Here is a 21,465-nt window from a genome sequence, read left to right as displayed (position 1 = left end):
TGGCAAATTTGAAGATGCGATTACCTTTTAGGAGAGCGCGGTGAGGGTCGGGGTTAGTAGTGCGGCGTTGTAGGGGCAGCAGGGGGGATGTTCTTTGTGGTGGCAGGCAGGGAGCAGGTCCTGGTGGCACACATGCGGGACAATGCTTGCTATACAAAAGTATAACGCCAGGGCATACATCCCCATGTCCTCCTGGGCACTGGCTGCAGGAACAGCTCCTTGTACATAGTAAGGCCAAGGGCTCTGGGGAAGAGAGGGAGAATTTGCCACCCCTCTCTTTTTCAGAGCCCCTTTCGCAAATCATGGACCATGTGGGCTGGTATTACTCAGAGTCAGCCCTAGACCGCTCATGATGCCAGGTGATGCCACTTCCTCAGGTGGCATTAGCCTCAGGGCGGCATCCCCCCTTCTCTCCTAGGGCCCCCCACCGGTGCTCCCCACATGAATAACAGCAGCGGCAAGGCACTTATGTGACGTCCAGCCGGTGGCCGGTCTCCCCTTTGATGTGCCTGCAGCCACCGGGAGCTGTGATCTGCCCTCCGTAGCCGCTGCTTGTCTACTTCCTGTTTCTGCTGCAGGAAGTAGACAAGCGGCAGCCACAGAGGACAGATCACAGGGAGACCCGGCAGCTGCAGGCACATCAAAGGCTGGACGTAAGTGCCCCTACCACTGCTGTTCTGCACGGAAGGGATGGAGAGCACCGGAGGGGGACCCTAGGGGAGGTAGGGAGGGGAGAAATCAGGCCCTTCCTTCCGACAAACAGCTGCTATGCGAGCAATCATTCCGGGGAGGGGGCTGCTTCATCCACAATTTTGCCTCAAGTGGCAAAAAGTCTTGAGCCGGCCGTTGCTATTGTAATAGCGAAATTTTAGGTGAAATTTCGCGTAAGCACATTATGCTCATCACTCAGAAGGGAAACTTTACAGTGTGGAGGGGAACACCTGGAATATTTCAGAAGCAGCCACAGAAGACAGAAATGACTGACGTCCTCCTCCTATTGCCTCCACAGCCTAAAAAGAGCCTGACAAGACAAATAATACTTACCTTCTTCATGGGCATTTCAGCACTGACAGCCCCCTAATGTTCTGGTCAAATAGTGCTCAGCTCATCTCATTTTTGTGCTTCTTTCCTGTGCTGAGCTTTTTCCTGTTTCTTTTGTTTTCCATGGAACTATCTTATACTGTATTTACTGCAAAGCATCAAACCAAGGACTTTTTTGTGTGCTAGTCAGCCCCACCAGCAGGTGGCGCACTAAACAAAAATGACAATTTTGTTCTGTAAAACAAAAAGTACGTGGCTGCAGGATTCCTGTTGCTGTATATACCCTCATGTTGTTGTTACATGCAGAGATCATATATATCAGACATGGGTGCTGCAGGCGGATATCTGTGATAACAGACCAGCCTTGATTTGCTCCCAGCCTGCGTACAACTCACATCTACAGACAGAGCAGGAGAAGGGGGGGGGGGCAGGGGGGTCTGAAGTGGTTTTGTGGGTGCTGTCCTCCCCCGCCTTCCGCTCATTGCTTCCTAGTTCCCAGCACAGAGAGAGGTGAAGAGAAATTGCAGATCATGTAGTTGTGACAGGAAGCCTACAATGCACAATTGAGGAGAAAGGTGTCTGGGATTATGAAATAATAAAGGATGGAAGCAGACATGACAGGATCACATGACCTGCACATGGACTAGAGGAACCGCATTCAAAGGGGATCTAACATACAGGTGAAACTTGAAAAATTAGAATATTGTGCAAAAGTCCACTTATTTCAGTAATTCAACTTAAAAGGGAACTGAAGTGAGAGTGGCTGCCATATTTATCTCCTTTTACACAATACCAGTTGCCTGGCTGTTCTGCTGATCTATTTGGCTATAACAGTGTCTGAATCACACCAGAAACAAGCATGCGGCTAATCTTGTCAGATCTGACAATAGTGTCAGAAACACCTGATCTGTTGCATGTTTGTTCAGGGGCTATGGGTACAATTATTAGAGGCAGAGGATCAGCAGGATAGCCAGGTAACTGGTGTTGTTTAAAAGGAAATAAATATGGCAGCCTCCACATCTCTCTCACTTCAATTACCCTTTAGAAGGTGAAACTAATATATGAAATAGGAACCCTAATGGGCTGAGATTTTGATTTTGGGGTTCTCATAAGCTGTAAGCCATAATCCTCAAAATTATAACAAATAAAGGCTTGAAATATCTCGCTTTTCATGTAATGAGACTATTTCATATATGATCACAGATGTACCGGCACCCTCCACTTCACCCTCCATATATATATCCTACTAACCCCTCGCCAAACCGCACCACAAGTGTGCCAGCCCCACTGTCATTTTTCCTTTACTTCCCCTGCCCAGTGTAGGTAGCCACAGGTGTCCCTTAATACTGAGTGTACCTTTGGCTACCTTACACTAAGTATCTAGAGGTGCCCCCAGGTATTAGGTAGCTAGAGGTGCCCCCGACTGAAGGGAGATCTCGTCAGTAGAATGTGAAGAGCTGGCTGAGTAGTAGAAGTAGCTGGGAGCCGCCTTCACGAGCCTACAGTGCCTTATGGTAAATCTAGCCCTGTATATGAGTTTCACCTTTTAAGTTGAATTTCTGAAATAAATGGACTTTTGCACAATATTCAGATTTTTCAAGTTTCACCTGTATAACCAAGTCTGATAGCAAGCCTGTTAAGGAGTCAATCCCCAACCCCATCCACTGTGCACTAGTTCAAGGGGGAGGGAGTATTCCTACTACTTCATCACCTGGGAGGATGCAGGCATATTGGGGTTTCCTTATTAATGAAGCATTGTGACTCCCCCGCTCTCTTACGCTCCTTTCTCAAAGAAGCCTTCAGTGCGATGGACCATATGTGCTATTATACTGCTTTAATAAATTCCCCTTTGCTGGCTGTGAGATCTGTCCCTGTCTATGGCAGATACACGACTTCCAAGCACTTCCATACACTGACACCAATCTGCATGCAATCAGGCAGGCTGTCTACTTCTGTGTCTGCTGCTGCTCCAATCACAGAGAATGTGGCAGTACAGCACACAATCTCACACAGCCTGCCTACACACTGTAGACGGATTTCAGCATCCGCCTGCCCCCCCCCCCCCCTAATTTGTCTCTGACCTATAATACCCCCCCCCCCCCCCGATGTGTCTTACGTGTCACGCGGGTACAACTCCTGGCTCCTCCTGTGTCCAGCATCTTTCTGAATTGCCACCGCAAGCACCTGTACCGTGTGACATGTACTACATGACATACAGACAAGACAAATAACCTTTATATTGCGCTTTTCTCCTGGCGGACTCAAAGCGCCAGAGCTGCAGCCACTAGGACGCGCTCTATAGGCAGTAGCAGTGTTAGGGAGACTTGCCTAAGGTCTCCTGCTGAATAGGTGCTGGCTTACTGAACAGAGATGAGATTGGAACCCTGGTCTCCTGCGTCAGAGGCAGAGCCCTTAACCATTACACCATCCAGCCACTTGCTGTGTAATATGAAAAGATGTCAGACGTGGTTGTTATCAGCCACCTTAGCCGACTTAAAGGACTTCCGCTGGGCAGAATGGTCCGGAAAATTAAGGCCTGCAGCATTTTTTAGATCCGTGGACCGGAACGTACGGAACGTATCCGTACCAACGGACGCATGTGAATGGATCCATAGGTTAAAATTGGATCCATTCACATCCGTTCCGTTTGTACAGTATACGTTCCGATTCCGATCTGCAAAAAACGCTAATGTGAACCGGGTCTTATAGTGGCTGGAAGAAGCCCCAGGTAAATAAAACTGCTTTTATTTACGCACCTCGGAAGTCCTTTAATTCTGGCATGTGTACGACCTTAATTGTGCTGGAAAACAACATGAGACTATTGTTTGCTACTAATGTTCTATTTCTTAGCTGTACTACACATACAATTCACTATCTCATAAAATTTGCATTAAGGACTTACCAGAAGCCAGGATACTAAATCTTGCCTGACTGCAACCTTTGGAGAGAAGTACCAAGACTGAGCTGCCTCAGCACTTTTATAGGGCTTATTCCCCCCCTCCCCCCGAACCCCCCTCGCCCCACCCCCCCCACTCCTCCCTCCCCCAAGCATGGGAATTTCCAAGAGATTAATTCAACTTCCTCATCTTTCCATAAAATAGAAATAGGAAGTTAAAGGGGAACTTCAGCCTAAACAAACATACTGTCATCACGTTACATTAGTTATGTTAATTAGAATAGATAGGTAATATAATCTTTTACCCACCCTGTTTTAAAATAACAGGCAAATGTTTGTGATTCATGGGGGCTGCCATCTTTGTCATGGGGGCAGCCATCTTTTTGGTTGAAAGGAGGTGACATGGAGCAGGAGACACAGTTCCAGCTATCCTGTGTCCTGATTACCCCTCCCAGCTGCACACGCTAGGCTTCAAATGTCAAATTCAAAATGTAAAAAAAAAAAATTGCACCAAAACGGCAGAACGAGAACAACAAAATCAGAAATCCCATCATGCTTTGCACAGCAACAGGGGAAAAAAGCCCGGGCAGTTTTCTTCTGTGCAGCTAAAAATGAGGCTTGTATAAGAGAAACAAAGTTCTGATGCTGTGAAACTGTTAAAGAAACACCAAGCCTTTTCAGTGCTGCTGAGTCGATTTTTAGTCCGGAGGTTCACTTTAATGTTTTCTCTTGAACTTCAAGAAGAAAAATAAAGAACCTTTCTTTAGATAAAAACTAAATAAACTTCCTTGCAATAGGTTGTTGTCATTGTCAGAAGGTGACCCAAAGGCTGAAACTAGCTGTAGAGCCTGTGGTCATATACAACCGAAATGTACCGTAGTTCTGTCAGGCAAGGCTGCCCTTCCATAGGTGTGGAGTGGCCTCAAGAAATGTATTGAGATGTCATATTCCACTACTGCAAATATATCCAGGTGAGAGGAAATGATATGCTTATATGGACTCGATGGATGTATGTCTTTTTTCAACCCAAATAACGATGTAACTATATAACTATGTAACAAACTACTGCCTCAGTGCGTGAGGAATTTTGAATCTTAACCAATTTGTGGTTGTTGGTTTTTCTGCATGTATCATACAAATTCTACTGACAATGTTACAGTGCATTTTTTAAAGTGGGATTGTCACCATAAAAATCAAATTTCAACAGCAACAACTGGTCTGAGTGTATTAAGTGATAAAGATGCTAATCCTGCATTCAAAACTTTCAAAACTTTTTCTGCTGTTATGGTTTGTAGTTGTCACATACTTTAGGAGCACTGGCCCTAGTGCCAAACAGTGCCAAAGAGTTGAATGCTGGAGGGTCTTTTTATCTAAAATATATTCCTCCTCTTCCATTCATTTCCCTGCCTAGCTCCTTATCAGAAACACAATCCCCTGCTCGCTTGTGTTTACAAGCAAGGCTGAGGTGACAAAATACATGGTTCTCAGCAGGATTAAAATTCTCTTCATTTACTATATAAAATTCACTGAAATCAAAATGTGGACCGTACAATACATGTGTTGTGTAAGTAGATCAAGTATTTATCTACTGATATATAGGTACAGACTAACCAAAAACCTCATGGTGAATCAGAACTCATTGGAGTGTGTGAGGGGCTACAATGGTCCTAAAAGCCCCCTTACTAAAATGCTATGTAAAACAAAAGTTTGCATTATTATGGCTCTGTACATATTAACAAGCTGACACATCATTGCATTCCAGCGGTTCTGGAGGTGTGTTTAGCTTCTAAGGGTACAATGGTTAATCTGCATATATTCAGCAGTGATGCACTGGGAGACATCTCAAGCTCACTCCAACCTGAATTATCGCAAATACTTTCTGTTTTTAGGATTCAAACTTTTGTTCTACTTATATATGTGTTCTTTTTCCTTGACATAGTATGGCTGATCCTACTGCTTTAAATGTTTAAATGTACTCTATTGGGCTGCTACCAGTGGCGTAGCAATAGAGGTTGCAGAGGTAGCCACGGCATTGGGGCCCTTGGGTCAGAGGGGCTATTGCTCAAGCCCAGTATTAGCTCTCTATTGGCCCTGTGCTGATAATAATAACTTCTATAGATGATTTAAATAGTAGTAATCAATAACAAACTGTTTCCCATCCCCTACTTGCACTTGTGACACTGTGGAAATTGATGGCAGATTTTGGTGCGCCATATCAATTGTTATGTATAGAGTGCTTGGGGGCCCCATGTAAAACTTGCACCGGGGCCCATAGCTCCTTAGCTACGCCACTGGCTGCTACCTCAGACTTTTTGGCAAACATTTCAGAAATTGCCCCACATATTGTTATGTGTGTGCCCAGCATGAGAAAATGAAACAGATTTTTTTTTTAAAGTAAGGAAGGGTAGTACACAGCTGTGATCAGCGCCTCTAGATGCATCCACTGCTTGTCCTGTCGTCGGCCCTTTTATTGGTTTGTTTAAGCAGTTACACATACACATGACAGGCCCTCCTTACTGTGCATGTGTAAAAGGCTAGACAGAATATTTTCTAGAGGGTACTACAATAACTAATGGTGGACATTGCTAGAGTTCAGTTGTACTAATATTTTAAATACATTTAGTAATTTACAGTGTACACAAGTTACTACATTTCTTTCCTAACCATGGCAATAGGTAGTAAGTTTTATGCAGGAGATAGCTATGGTAACAGTTGTGACAGGACCTCTTGCAGCCTCATATCAGACACAGGAGGGGCTGTGTAGTTCTGTGTATGTGTGTGGGGGCGGATGTATACCTGAGAGCAAAGACATTCGGGGGATTGTGGTGGGTTCCTGGCAGGTTTGATCTTCACCAAAGATAATTTCTGATTTACCAGTAACTTCCGAACACAGATTTCACATCCCCCTTCCCCTTCCTCAAGACCCCCAACCGCAGACATACCACACTCCGCATGTGGCAACTATATGCAATATATAGGTATATAGTCACTCGTCTATATGTATATATAGATAGATAGTGATGGCTGTGTAGATGTTGGGACGAATGAAGAATGTGACAGGAAACAAGCTGCCAGTTTATAATAGCTTCAGTAAAGCTCTTCCCCAACTAAACCACTGTATGCTGATTTGGTGGTATGCGGGGGGTGGGGGGTTGGGATCAGACACAACAAGTTACAAGGCTCAGTGACACTATTCAGTATTGTTTCACCAGTGGTTGTATGAAGAGTTCTTTACACATTTTGGGAAAGAGAAATGCACTTGAAGGACCACTAATACTATTGTGAAAATCGCTAAATTTTAAATACATGTAAAAATATACAAATAAGAAGTATGTTTCTTCCAGAGTAAACTGAGCCATAAATTACTTTTCTCCTATGTTGTTGTCACTTACAGTAGATAGTAAAAGTCTGGCAGAACCAACAGGTTCTGGACTAGCCCATCTCCACATGGGTGATTCTCCAAGCTTTATTTATTTTCAAAAGCACTTGGTGTACAGTAGGCAGGGAGGATGGCCAGCATCTTTGCATAAATGCTCTTCAGAGAATATCTTTATAAAGAAAAAAGGCCTTGCTGAGAATCCCCCATGAAGAGATGTACTAGTCCAGGGGTGTAACTAGAAATCACTGGGCCCCCCTAGGTAAACTGAGATCAATGGCTGAGCAGATGAATTCATTAGAAAACTTATTCAGAGAGCACAAAGCTTTTTCTCTCCGTGCCCAGACTCCTCAAGCATCTCTGCAGTACACAGCACTTGGGGAGGGGTAGAAAGGCAGGGGGTACAGCAGCCCTGTACACAAGACCCAGCTGAACACTAAATAGTGACTGTCTACAAATCTTTGTCTGCAAACTTTTGCATGATTCCTTATCAGTGGCTGAGCAGATGCAGGTTTTAGAACAATTGTGCAGAAAGCAGATGGCTTTTTCTCTCCGCCCCCTTAAGGTTCGTACACACATCGGACTTTAACAAGCTACCAGTCGACAGACCCGCCCAAGGGGCGGTCGTTCTTATGAATAGTTTGCCGATGTGAACAGTCTGTCGTCAGGCTGATAAGGTTGGTTTTGACCAATCGGCCGAGCGAATCAGTCAAAACCAGCCTTATCACCCTGACGACAAACAAACAAACAAACAACAAACACAGAACACTTATATCGCGCTTTTCTCCTGGCGGACTCAAAGCACCAGAGCTGCAGCCACTAGGATGCGCTCTATAGGCAGTAGCAGTGTTAGGGAGACTTGCCTAAGGTCTCCTACTGAATGAGTGCAGCTTACTGAACAGGCAGAGCCTAGATTCGAACCCTGGTATCCTGTGTTAGAGGCAGAGTCCTTAACCATTACACCTTCCAGCCACTGGACATACTGTACACACTGGCAAACTGTCTGCAGAATGACTGCCGCGCGGGCAGGTCTGATGACCGGTAGCTTGTAATAGTCCGACGTGTGTACAAACCTTAACTTGTCAGTCTCAGGACAGGGAAAAGAAACTTCACCCCCCATGGGGCCCCCTGCTGCTTCTGGGCCCCCCTGCGGCTGCATCCCTAGCAGGGTCTATTGGTACGGCTCTGGAGTAGTCAAAACTTGTCGGTTCTGTCAGATTTCTACTACCTACTGTGCCAGCAACATAGGAGAAAAGTAATTTATGCCTCATTTTACTCTGGAAGAAACCTACTTCTTATTTGTATGTGTTTACATGTATTTTAAATGTTACAATTTTTTGCAATAGTGGTCCTTTAATTGAACTGGGGAAATGAAAATGGCTTGAAGTACCTCTGAAGTGAGAGCGATATGAAGGCTGACATATTTCTTTCTTTTTTTTCTTTCTATTAAATAATAACAGTTGTCTTGTAGTCCTGCTGATATCTTTGGCTGCAGTACTGTGTGAATCACACACCTGAAACAGACATGTGACTGAGCCAGTCAGACTTCAGTCAAACACCTGATCTGCACGCTTGTTCAGGAGCTATGGATAAAAATATTAGTGGCAGAGGATCAGCAAAACAGCCAGGTAATTTGTATTGTTTAACTACTTCCCCTCCACTGGGATGAGTAGCTATGTTCCTGCAAGTTCCCTCTATCCCTTGCAGGGACGTAGCTACTAAGTCCCTTCCCACCGCGCACTCAAGCCAGCGCGCTCCCACACTCATTATCACCGCCGATCGTTAGACAGGAGACGAATGAATGGGAACGCAGAGAGATGCCGCGATCATTTGTTTACTTCCGACAGAACCCATGCGCTCATTACTTCCTATTTTTAGCGTACTATAGAGACACAATAGGAAGTAATGCGCGAGGACATCTTGTGGCCAAATAGTAAAATTACACCTACACACATTTAATTTAAAAAAGACTCACAAATATATTTTTCATTTATTTAAACACCTTACCTCCCATACTATCCCATAATTACCCAATTAGTTTTTTGTATTAAAAAAAAAATTACAATGAAAAAAAAATAAAAATACATTTACGCAAACAATGCATAAACGCGACGAGCAATTTAGTCGTACTTGGGCACCCTGGCATGAGTATGAGGAATCTGACGAGTTCAAACACTTAATGGCCTAGACCCCCTCACCTGAGCTATGTAAGGATCTTTCCCTCCCCTGATGAGAGTGTTGAATAGGCATAACAAAAAGCACCATGGAGGAGACTTCTGTCCCCTCCATGCATTGATAGTTCCCGTCCCCACCCTCCTCTCCTTAAACACCGTTCTCTGGAATACTATTCTGTTTCTGTTTTCTTCCTCTACTCCCCCTTCTTTTCTAACTATGTTTCTCTTTTCTACCCACTATACCCCTCTGGGTATGGGTCACTATATGATGAACCTAGGGTACCAGCGGTGTCTCGGGCCTACCACGGATGAAGGATGGCATATATGCCACTAGACTGTATCATAGCAACCCTACAGGGTTGTGACCCAGGGAAATGATCCCACTGGGCCCTGGGTCCCCCCTCCCATCACTATTGTTAAGATCTTCAGTCTGGCCATTAGCTCTTATATGTTCAATACAATAACCTTCCATGCTTACTTAGCCTGATGCTAAAAACCCTTCCATGGTGACGCCATGGAAAAACTCATAGTCTTGGTGGTCCAGAGACACCGTTTGATCTCCCTTAATATTTTGCTCTTTTGCAGGTACAGACGTCTTCCCACGGCACCGGTCGGGCGTGTAAATTTTGCCACGTTTTAGCTTTTACATAAGATGTCTGTATTGTATTTTGAAGATACTGTGAACAGCTGTTATTTCCTGTTACTCTTTTAAAAATTTATATAAAATAAAGAATCTTTAAAAAAAAAAAAAAAAACATAAATAGTTACCTTAGGGACTGATTTTTTTTTTTAATATATATGTCAAAAGGGTATATTACTGTTAATTTTGAAACTATGGGCTTGTAAATAGTGACGAACACAAAACTGAAAATGCACTTTTATTTCCAAATAAAATAATGGCGACATACATTGTACCAGAGAAATATTTTAAACATTGCAATTTGTTTATACAAGATTTAGAGTTCAATATATGAGATACACGAGGCATCACAGTAGACAACAGGTGAGAGAGACTCTAGGCATCATAGAATGCAACAGGCAACCAAGACTCGAGGCATCATAGAAGGCAACAGGCAAGCAAGACTCGAGGCATCATAGAAGGCAACAGGCAAGCAAGACTCGAGGCATCATAGAAGGCAACAGGCAAGCAAGACTCGAGGCATCATAGAAGGCAACAGGCAAGCAAGACTCGAGAAATCATAGAAGGCAACAGGCGAACATAATTCGAGGCATCATAGAAGGCAACAGACAAGCAAGACTCGAGGCATCATAGACGGCAAAAGGCGAGCATAATTTGAGGCATCATAGAAGGCAACAGACAAGCAAGACTCGAGGCATCATAAAAGGCAACAGGCAAGCAACACTCGAGGCATCATAGAAGGCAACAGGCAAGCAACACTCGAGGCATCATAGAAGGCAACAGGCAAGCAACACTCGAGGCATCATAGAAGACAACAGATGTGCAAGACTCGAGGCATTGTAGAAGGCAATAGATGAACAAGACTCGAGGCATTGTAGAAGGCACAACGCCGAGCAATACTCAAGGCATCATAGAAGGCAACAGGCGAGCAAGACTCGAGGCATCATAGGAGGGAGATGCAGAGTGAAATAGCTGGCTGCTGATGCTTCTGAGATAATCTCATACCACAAAACTCTTCTCACTCCTGAATATGTGATGATGTTTCTTATCTCCTAGCTGAGCTTTTCAGTCAACAGGAAGTAGCGCGGGGGTGGGGGGGGGGGGGGAACGACAGTAAATTAAAAGATGTTCTTAAAAAGACAGGTAAAATAAATGAACAACGAACAACATTCAAGAAATTCCTACAGCTGAGCTACAAGCACAAAGTAGCGTGAGAACACTAAGAAAAACCTATTTCTCTGCAAAATATTATTTTCTACAGCAATTTAATCTTGCACACATTTTCCAGACCCTGCAGGAGCCTCAAGATGTGCAATGTCCCCAGATCCTGCAGGAACTTCATCCTGTGCAATGTGCCCAGACTGGCGTCTGCTGGCCAGATAGAGGCAGGATATTGCTCTAGCTGGAAGTTAGCAATTGTGTTTGTTGCAATGTGCCCAGAAGCCAGAACCTGCAGGAACCTCACCCTGTGCAATGTCCCCAGATCCTGCAGGAACCTCATCCTGCGCAGTGAGCCCAGAACCTGGCTGCAGGAGTCTCATCCTGCTCAATGTCCACAGATCCTGCAGGAGCTTAACCCTGCACTTCTTCTCTATACTCTGCAGGAGCAAAACCTGGCACATCTCCTCTATACTCTGCAGGAGCTTCACCCTGCACATCTCCTCTATACTCTGCAGGAGCTTCACCCTGCACATCTTCTCTATACTCTGCAGGAGCTTCACCCTGCACATCTCCTCTATACTCTGCAGGAGCTTCACTCTACACATTTCCTCTATACTCTGCAGGAGCTTCACCCTGAACATCTCCTCTATACTCTGCAGGAGCTTCACCCTGCACATCTTCTCTATACTTTGCAGGAGCTTCACCCTGCACATCTTCTCTATACTCTGCAGGAGCTTCACCCTGCACATCTTCTCTATACTTTGCAGGAGCTTCACCCTGCACATCTCCTCTATACTTTGCAGGAGCTTCACCCTGCACATTTCCTCTATCCTCTGCAGGAGCTTCACCCTGCACATCTCCTCTATCCTCTGCAGGAGCTTCACCCTGCACATCTCCTCTATCCTCTGCAGGAGCTTCACCCTGCACATATCTATATTCTGCAGGAGCTTCACCCTGCACATCTCCTCTATCCTCTGCAGGAGCTTCACCCTGCACATCTCCTCTATCCTCTGCAGAAGCTTCACCCTGCACATCTCCTCTATCCTCTGCAGGAGCTTCCCCCTGCACATCTCCTCTATCCTCTGCAGGAGCTTCACCCTGCACATCTCCTCTATACTCTGCAGAAGCTTCCCCTTGCACATCTCCTCTATCCTCTGCAGGAGCTTCACCCTGCACATCTCCTCTATCCTCTGCAGAAGCTTCACCCTGCACATCTCCTCTATACTCTGCAGGAGCTTCCCCCTGCACATCTCCTCTATCCTCTGCAGGAGCTTCACCTTGCACATCTCCTCTATCCTCTGCAGGAGCTTCACCCTGCACATCTCCTCTATCCTCTGCAGGAGCTTCACCCTGCACATCTCCTCTATCCTCTGCAGGAGCTTCACCCTGCACATCTCCTCTATCCTCTGCAGGAGCTTCACCCTGCACATCTCCTCTATACTCTGCAGAAGCTTCCCCCTGCACATCTCCTCTATCCTCTGCAGGAGCTTCACCCTGCACATCTCCTCTATCCTCTGCAGAAGCTTCACCCTGCACATCTCCTCTATACTCTGCAGGAGCTTCCCCCTGCACATCTCCTCTATCCTCTGCAGGAGCTTCACCTTGCACATCTCCTCTATCCTCTGCAGGAGCTTCACCCTGCACATCTCCTCTATCCTCTGCAGGAGCTTCACCCTGCACATCTCCTCTATCCTCTGCAGGAGCTTCACCCTGCACATCTCCTCTATCCTCTGCAGGAGCTTCACCCTGCACATCTCCTCTATCCTCTGCAGGAGCTTCACCCTGCACATCTCCTCTATCCTCTGCAGGAGCTTCACCCTGCAAGTCTCCTCTATCCTCTGCAGGAGCTTCACCCTGCACGTCTCCTCTATCCTCTGCAGGAGCTTCACCCTGCACATCTCCTCTATCCTCTGCAGGAGCTTCACCCTGCACATCTCCTCTATCCTCTGCAGGAGCTTCACCCTGCACGTCTCCTCTATACTTTGCAGGAGCTTCACCCTGCACATCTCCTCTATCCTCTGCAGGAGCTTCACCCTGCACGTCTCCTCTATCCTCTGCAGGAGCTTCACCCTGCACATCTCCTCTATACTCTGCAGAAGCTTCCCCCTGCACATCTCCTCTATCCTCTGCAGGAGCTTCACCCTGCACATCTCCTCTATACTCTGCAGGAGCTTCCCCCTGCACATCTCCTCTATCCTCTGCAGGAGCTTCACCTTGCACATCTCCTCTATCCTCTGCAGGAGCTTCACCCTGCACATCTCCTCTATCCTCTGCAGGAGCTTCACCCTGCACATCTCCTCTATCCTCTGCAGGAGCTTCACCCTGCACATCTCCTCTATACTCTGCAGGAGCTTCACCCTGCACATCTCCTCTATACTCTGCAGGAGCTTCCCCCTGCACATCTCCTCTATCCTCTGCAGGAGCTTCACCCTGCACATCTCCTCTATACTCTGCAGGAGCTTCACCCTGCACATCTCCTCTATACTCTGCAGAAGCTTCCCCCTGCACATCTCCTCTATCCTCTGCAGGAGCTTCACCCTGCACATCTCCTCTATCCTCTGCAGGAGCTTCACCCTGCACATCTCCTCTATCCTCTGCAGAAGCTTCACCCTGCACATCTCCTCTATACTCTGCAGGAGCTTCCCCCTGCACATCTCCTCTATCCTCTGCAGGAGCTTCACCTTGCACATCTCCTCTATCCTCTGCAGGAGCTTCACCCTGCACATCTCCTCTATCCTCTGCAGGAGCTTCACCCTGCACATCTCCTCTATCCTCTGCAGGAGCTTCACCCTGCACATCTCCTCTATCCTCTGCAGGAGCTTCACCCTGCACATCTCCTCTATCCTCTGCAGGAGCTTCACCCTGCACATCTCCTCTATCCTCTGCAGGAGCTTCACCCTGCAAGTCTCCTCTATCCTCTGCAGGAGCTTCACCCTGCACGTCTCCTCTATCCTCTGCAGGAGCTTCACCCTGCACATCTCCTCTATCCTCTGCAGGAGCTTCACCCTGCACATCTCCTCTATCCTCTGCAGGAGCTTCACCCTGCACGTCTCCTCTATACTTTGCAGGAGCTTCACCCTGCACATCTCCTCTATCCTCTGCAGGAGCTTCACCCTGCACGTCTCCTCTATCCTCTGCAGGAGCTTCACCCTGCACATCTCCTCTATACTCTGCAGAAGCTTCCCCCTGCACATCTCCTCTATCCTCTGCAGGAGCTTCACCCTGCACATCTCCTCTATACTCTGCAGGAGCTTCCCCCTGCACATCTCCTCTATCCTCTGCAGGAGCTTCACCTTGCACATCTCCTCTATCCTCTGCAGGAGCTTCACCCTGCACATCTCCTCTATCCTCTGCAGGAGCTTCACCCTGCACATCTCCTCTATCCTCTGCAGGAGCTTCACCCTGCACATCTCCTCTATACTCTGCAGGAGCTTCACCCTGCACATCTCCTCTATACTCTGCAGGAGCTTCCCCCTGCACATCTCCTCTATCCTCTGCAGGAGCTTCACCCTGCACATCTCCTCTATACTCTGCAGGAGCTTCACCCTGCACATCTCCTCTATACTCTGCAGAAGCTTCCCCCTGCACATCTCCTCTATCCTCTGCAGGAGCTTCACCCTGCACATCTCCTCTATCCTCTGCAGAAGCTTCACCCTGCACATCTCCTCTATACTCTGCAGGAGCTTCCCCCTGCACATCTCCTCTATCCTCTGCAGGAGCTTCACCCTGCACATCTCCTCTATCCTCTGTCCATGTCCTGGGCAATGCCACCCATGTCATTTCTTCAGGCTGGGTGCACACATAGCAGAAATGCTAGCGGAGCGGGAAACACTGCGTTTTATGCAGCAATGTTAGTCTATGGGATGCAGAAGAAGCTGCGTTTCACTGCATTTGTATAGTATGCGTTTTGCAAACGCTGGTAGTGTTACATAATATGCAGGCTGGCTGCCAAAATGTACATAATGAAAGTCTATGGCAATGCATCTGCGTTTTTTAATGCGTTTTTAATTAAAAGTTCTCTGATGTGTTTACGCTTCCTGTTGTCTTCCTAGTGATTTGCATAAATAAATTAATAAACGCATAGAAAATGCATATGCGTTTTACATTAGCGAACCGCAAACGCATTAAAACGCACGCAAAACGCATGAAAAAACGCATCTGCGTAAAAAATGCAAACACAAAACGCAAATGTCACATGTGAACCCAGCCTCAGAGGAAATGCTATGTGGTCAATCTCAAATAGACTTCTGTACCACTTCTCCCACTGCAATGAGGGTGCTTATTGTACTGCATTGTGTTGTATAATATTTTGTTTTATTATATTGTAGTGTAACATTTTGTACTTTATTGTATTGTGTTTGATGGAATTAAATCATGTGGTACTATTCTGTATTGCAGTGTACTGTATCATCCTGCGTTATATGGTGTTATATGATATTGTACACATGATTATTGTTGTTTTTACTATGCAGTCTGACATCTTCCATGGTGCTTCAAACAAATCATTGCACTAACATTCAACATGTCTTCGCTAAGATTCAAGTCTGGGGACTTAGTGCTTATTACAGTACTATGCCATCATATCATATTGTACTGCATTATATTGTATTGTATAATATCATATTGTCTGATAGTGTACTATATCATATTATGTTCGATGATATTATATTATATTGTGTCAAATTGTACTGTTTTATATTATATTGCATTGCAGTGTACTATATCATATTGCATTATATTGAGTTGTATGATACTGCACTTTGTAGGGATTTACAGTATATTACAGCATACGTACAATATTGTATCATATTGTATTGCAGCATATTGCATTTTATCCTGCTGTTTAATACTATACCATTTCACATATTATACTGATTTATATTTCTATAATTATCTTTTAATTTCAATTTATATTATACTGTATAGTATCATATTTTGTTATATTGTGTTATATGATATTATACCATACCAGAATATAATGCACTGCATTATATTGCATTTTATAGTATCTTACTGTATGTAGTATATTATGCCTTACTGCATTATATACGTTTATTTATCATTGTATCCTTTCATACTGCACTGCTCTGTATTGTACTGTATCACACTGTACTATATTGTATTATATTGTATAGTATCATATCGTACCACTCAGTGTTGTGTTGTACTGAGTTGCATGATTTATTATTATCATATTGTATTTTATTGCATTATATTGTATCTGTATCATAATGTGTGTGCTGTACAATATTATATAGTATAGTATTGAATTGTTTGGCATTGTATTGTATCATATTTTACTCTATTATTTATTAAGAAAGCGTAAATCCAGGAGAGCCGCGAAATCCCAACAAAAGATGGCGTGCCATCCTCACGCCAGTACCAAGGGGTCATCATATTAGAATCATCCATAAACCACAATACAAGTAGATATATAATATAATACAATTCAATATGTTATTATAATAAATAATAGAGTAGAATCCTCCAAGGACCAGTACCACTCCAAGTAATTATAGCTCAGTGAATTTTATTGCAGCATAAAGCAATAAGAAGCAACGACAGCCCGCGGTTTCGGCCTATCGGCCTTTGTCAAGTTGCAACTTGACAAAGGCCAATAGGCCGAAACAGCGGGCTGTCGTTGCGTCTTATTGCTTTATGCTGCAATAAAATTCACTGAGCTATAATTACTTGGAGTGGTACTGGTCCTTGGAGGATTCTACTCTATTATTTATTATAATAACATAATAACATATTGAATTGTATTATATTATATATCATATCTACTTGTATTGTGGTTTATCATACTGCATTTACTGAATTAAACTGTTTTATATAGAATTGTACTATATTGTATTGTATCATAGGATATTATTTTTTATTGTGTTGTACTATATTGTACTATATCATATTTTATCATTTTTTAATTTTATATTTTATATTATTTAGTATCATGTTATATTATTTTATAATGTACTTTATTATATTGTATTATGCTATGTTATATTGCACAGTATTTTACTGTATTCTTCTGTATTGCATTTGTATTATTTTGTTTGTATTGTTTATGTTCATGTATTATTTTTGTATTTGTGTGGAATTGTATCATATTATATTACCGGTATATTGGATGGTATTGCCTTGTAACCATTTATTGTGGTTGTATTATAATATATCATATTGAATAATGTTGTTTTGTATTATACTGTACTTTATTGTGTTACACAACCTTATATTATAGTACATTACATTACATTGTTCTGCACTATATTGCACTGATGTACTGTACTGCACTGCCCTGCATCATATTGCATTTGTACTGCACTGTATCATGCTGTAGTACTTGTATCATATCACGTTGGATTACATTTTATTTTATGACATTGGGGTTGGTTTCCAAAACGTATCAAATTACATTCTAAACTCTCTCCACATCTGCTCATCTCCTTATCTATATAAAAGCTTTCTAAGCATCCAACAGGCAAAAAAGTATTACAAGTAGGCTGGGAAAATAGTTATCAAAGTAATGTTAATCAGAATCATCATATTTTTATTACGATTTTTGAAAATAATTATTCTCTTCTTTTTTTTAGTTTGGGTTTTTTGTTGTTGTTTTTTTGTCTTGGAATGTGCTGACAAGTTGTTGTTTTTTATAAATACGGTGTAAAATAATTCAGGAGAGATAATTCAGATAATTCATGAGATAACCTTTGTGAATCAAAACCATCATATTGCATTGTTATTTTGTATTGTATCATATTGTGATGTTTTACAATGTATTGTGTTGCACTGTACTTGTCGTATTGTGTTATATTAAATTATTGTATTATTTTCCATGAAATTGTGTTGTATAATATCATTGTGTTATACTGTATAGTTTGTATTAGATCATAATGTAGCTTATCATACTTAGTTTGGCCTTGTATAACACAGCTGAGGATGTAGAGACATTGTATACTCATGATCAGCCGGCAACACAAGCACCAATTCTGTTCTCAGCCCTCCCCCAGATATCCCCAAACTGCAGCCACACAGATTAGACCAGTGCTGACACTAAAGGCCCATACACACGACATACATTTGTCTGTAGTTGTGCGGCAGCGACAAACAGACAACAGCATATTTATGGCAGTGACAATTCGAGTTCCCGACAGTTGTAGACACCTGACAACAGAAAGAGTCAAGACAAGACGGAAGCTGTCTGCCTCAGACTACGTATAATAGTAGTACTATGGTAGCGACACTGCTGTCTGCAGAAGACTTTTGTACACATGACCGGACACCAACAGACTAAGCGACAGTTTGTGAGACAAAAGTCACAAGAGATTCACTAACTGAATCACTCAAACGTGGCTGTGTCTGCAGTCTTTGTCTCCTGCCGTGTCAACAAGAATGAACCGTCGCACGAACCGTTGCTCAACACGTGTCTGTACAGATATTTGTACACTGTGTGTATGGGCCTTAATACATGTCAGAGTCTGGGCAAGTTCCGCCCATCCCATTATCTAAAGACAACATTAGTGTAGCCCATCTACTGGAGAGATTTCTAGAGGACTCATAGATGCTGAACCTGAGCAAATTTTCTTGTTTAGTATAGTACAGAATCTATGTTGGGAGCTCCCACGGATCCCGGGGAATCAATATCCCCATGGGTGTCCACATATGGACACATCATATTGGTCATATCCAATTAACTCTTCTCCTGACTTTTCTCCAAGGAGATACGTTCAACCCTTATCAATTCAATCTCTTTAAAGTTCCCACCAAGCAAGAAATTGTTCAAAATGAAAAGGGTATAATTAACTTTCTTTAAGACTATGAGAGCTTCCAGACCATGTGTGTGTTAAATGGGGGGACTGTTGAACACCCATTGATTTGTTAATAATGATGTTGTATAATGTCTCACAGTAAAGAAGATATGACAGCATGTTGCAAGTGAAATCTACTCTTTATTCTGTCCAGTTAAATCATTATATCATTACTTCTATAACCTGATTGATGGATTATATAATAATTGCTTTATATTGCACTATATCATGCTATTGGAAATGATGTTCATGTTATCATTTAACAATACTTGCTTAATTGACCCTCAGAATATGTTATACCTGTAACATGAACTTGCCTTTACTAAATAAAAACGTTTGAAACTTAAATAAGTTCGATATTACTTTTTTACCTGCTTTTTAGTACTCGTTCAATTGCCAAATGCTGAAAAGTTGTTTTATTGGATAATAATAATAATATTAATAATCTCCAGGGAGAAAACTAAGGAAAAAGTGAATTGGGTAAGGGTCTTCAGTCACTTTTTCTTCTAGGGGATAATTTTTTATCTTTTCTTTAAAACAAATTTTCAGCAATCTGAGTATTTTATTGCTTGCAGCCGGTAGTTTAAAAAGCATTTTATTAATTACGTGTAAAAATATCATCTAGAAGAAAAACTAAGAGATCACATATTTATATTTGCAAAATAAATCTCTGTACCACCTTCTGATGCTCAAATGTACATAAACGGCGCCTTGTAACATTTTTCAGTCTACATGAATAAAGTCTGAAGAAGGTTTAGCGGCCAAAGCGTCGTATGCAATTTGCTCTTTCTCCTAAGTTTTCTCCTAGACCATTTTTTTTATCTTCTGTTTACAACACTTTTCAGCACTCTTCATTTGAAAAAGTACCAAGAAGCAGACAAAAAAGTATTGGCAAAATTATTCAGAGTATATTATTGCTTGCTGGTCGTTTAAAAAGCATTTTATTGATAAGGTGTGAAAAAGTGAATTGAATAAGGGCCAAAAGCTTACTCTTTCTTCTTTGATGTTAGCCCATAAATGGTATCGTCCTGATTCAAAACTTCTCCTGCTATAAATAAACTATCATACCTAGTTTAAAGAGGAGGAGTAATGTCAAGCTATTATGATAACAATATACAAAACAGAACACAGATAAAGAGGTTGTCTGACCTTCATATGATAAAGAGCATCGACCAAGTTGCGGCAACACCCAGAGGCAAGTGTTTCCTATGTAATGCGGTGCATTGTTTGTGACTGCTGCACGATCTTCAATAAACCTGAACAAGATGAAGGTTGTGTTCTCCTACTCTATAATTAGAGACAAAAGATCTTCAGACGCTTCCATCTACACTCTCACACTGTACATTATGCTTTGTTGTAGGCCTCTTCAGTCATCTGTTCTCTGAGTGGCCACAGATCACACACAAGGAGAAGACAAAGAAGTCTCCTCAGAAAGTGCAGAGCTGCGGCCGGAAATTGCCGATCTATCATCACAGCACGTGAATTCCACATAATAAAAACTGCACCAAAGACACAAAGAAAGCAAGATCAGATAATAATCCTATAAAGGCTTCTACGGGTTTAATGGCTCCTCCACTCCCCGTCTGTCATGGAGGGCTTTGTCACATGCAGGTCGTACGAGGCTTGAGTCTTCTGAAGAGTTTGTGCAAAACTGGCAAATTTTAAATAGACATGAACAGTGTTGCTTCGCCGCACAGAATTAATTAATTAGTTAGAGTATCCAGTTGAATAAAGATATTTGTAAAGTTCAGCGAATAAAAGACTCACTTAATGTCCTGAACCTCAGACATTGTAACTCATCCAGAGGAAGGGGGAAAATGCAAAAATATCAGTCAATCAGCTGTTAAAGAGAAAAGAAATTCAAATGAATCCATCAACATTCTATTGTGTATTATTGAACAGCTGGATATCGCAGGGGTTTTCTCTTTGGCCAGGGTTCTAATCCAAGCTCAAGCAGCAGCAGTTGGCCAGGGCTCCCTAATGCTCCTGGTCAAGGGTTATACTGGTGGCTTGGATCTGAATCCTATTAGGAATGCCTGGAATATGGGGGCTCAGTGTGTCCACCATTGGTGCACTGGATGTTGGGGGTGTGTGCGTGGCGTCTCCACTGTTACCATGGCTGTGGAGCTCATGAGAAGACCGGAAGTGCATTGTGCAGGGGGCAGATGCTTTCCAGGATCACCACCAGCCAGCCCAACACCACCACTAGCCAGGCCAAAATCACTGCAGCATAACCACCATACAGGCCAGCACAGCATCACCACCAGCCAGGCAGCTGGCTGCAGTGACAGGAGAGTGGCATGAACGGCGAAAGCGACGGGTCCGTGCTAGCAAGATCTTCTGAAAGTTTCTTTTGAGAAGAAAAGGGT

The 21,465-nt window shown here is 43.3% G+C and overlaps 1 protein-coding gene across 2 annotated transcripts in view; it reads right to left on the bottom strand.

Annotated features, from left to right (window-relative positions):
* The window catches only part of LOC137533821 (T-cell surface glycoprotein CD4-like), a 49,836-nt gene extending 29,389 nt beyond the window's left edge, over positions 1-20,447 (bottom strand). The window contains exon 1 of one of the 2 annotated variants that reach the window (XM_068255074.1): positions 20,246-20,447. The gene's annotated coding sequence lies outside the window, so the exon portion shown is untranslated. Of the gene's footprint in view, positions 1-3,943; positions 3,975-20,245 lie in introns of those variants that run through there. The other variant, XM_068255075.1, reaches the window with a different exon arrangement.
* Between the last annotated feature and the right edge of the window lie 1,018 nt (positions 20,448-21,465).

Source organism: Hyperolius riggenbachi, chromosome 10 (assembly GCF_040937935.1).
Source record: "Hyperolius riggenbachi isolate aHypRig1 chromosome 10, aHypRig1.pri, whole genome shotgun sequence".
NCBI classification, from domain to species: domain Eukaryota; kingdom Metazoa; phylum Chordata; class Amphibia; order Anura; family Hyperoliidae; genus Hyperolius; species Hyperolius riggenbachi.
This window is presented reverse-complemented; position numbering and strand designations above follow the sequence as displayed.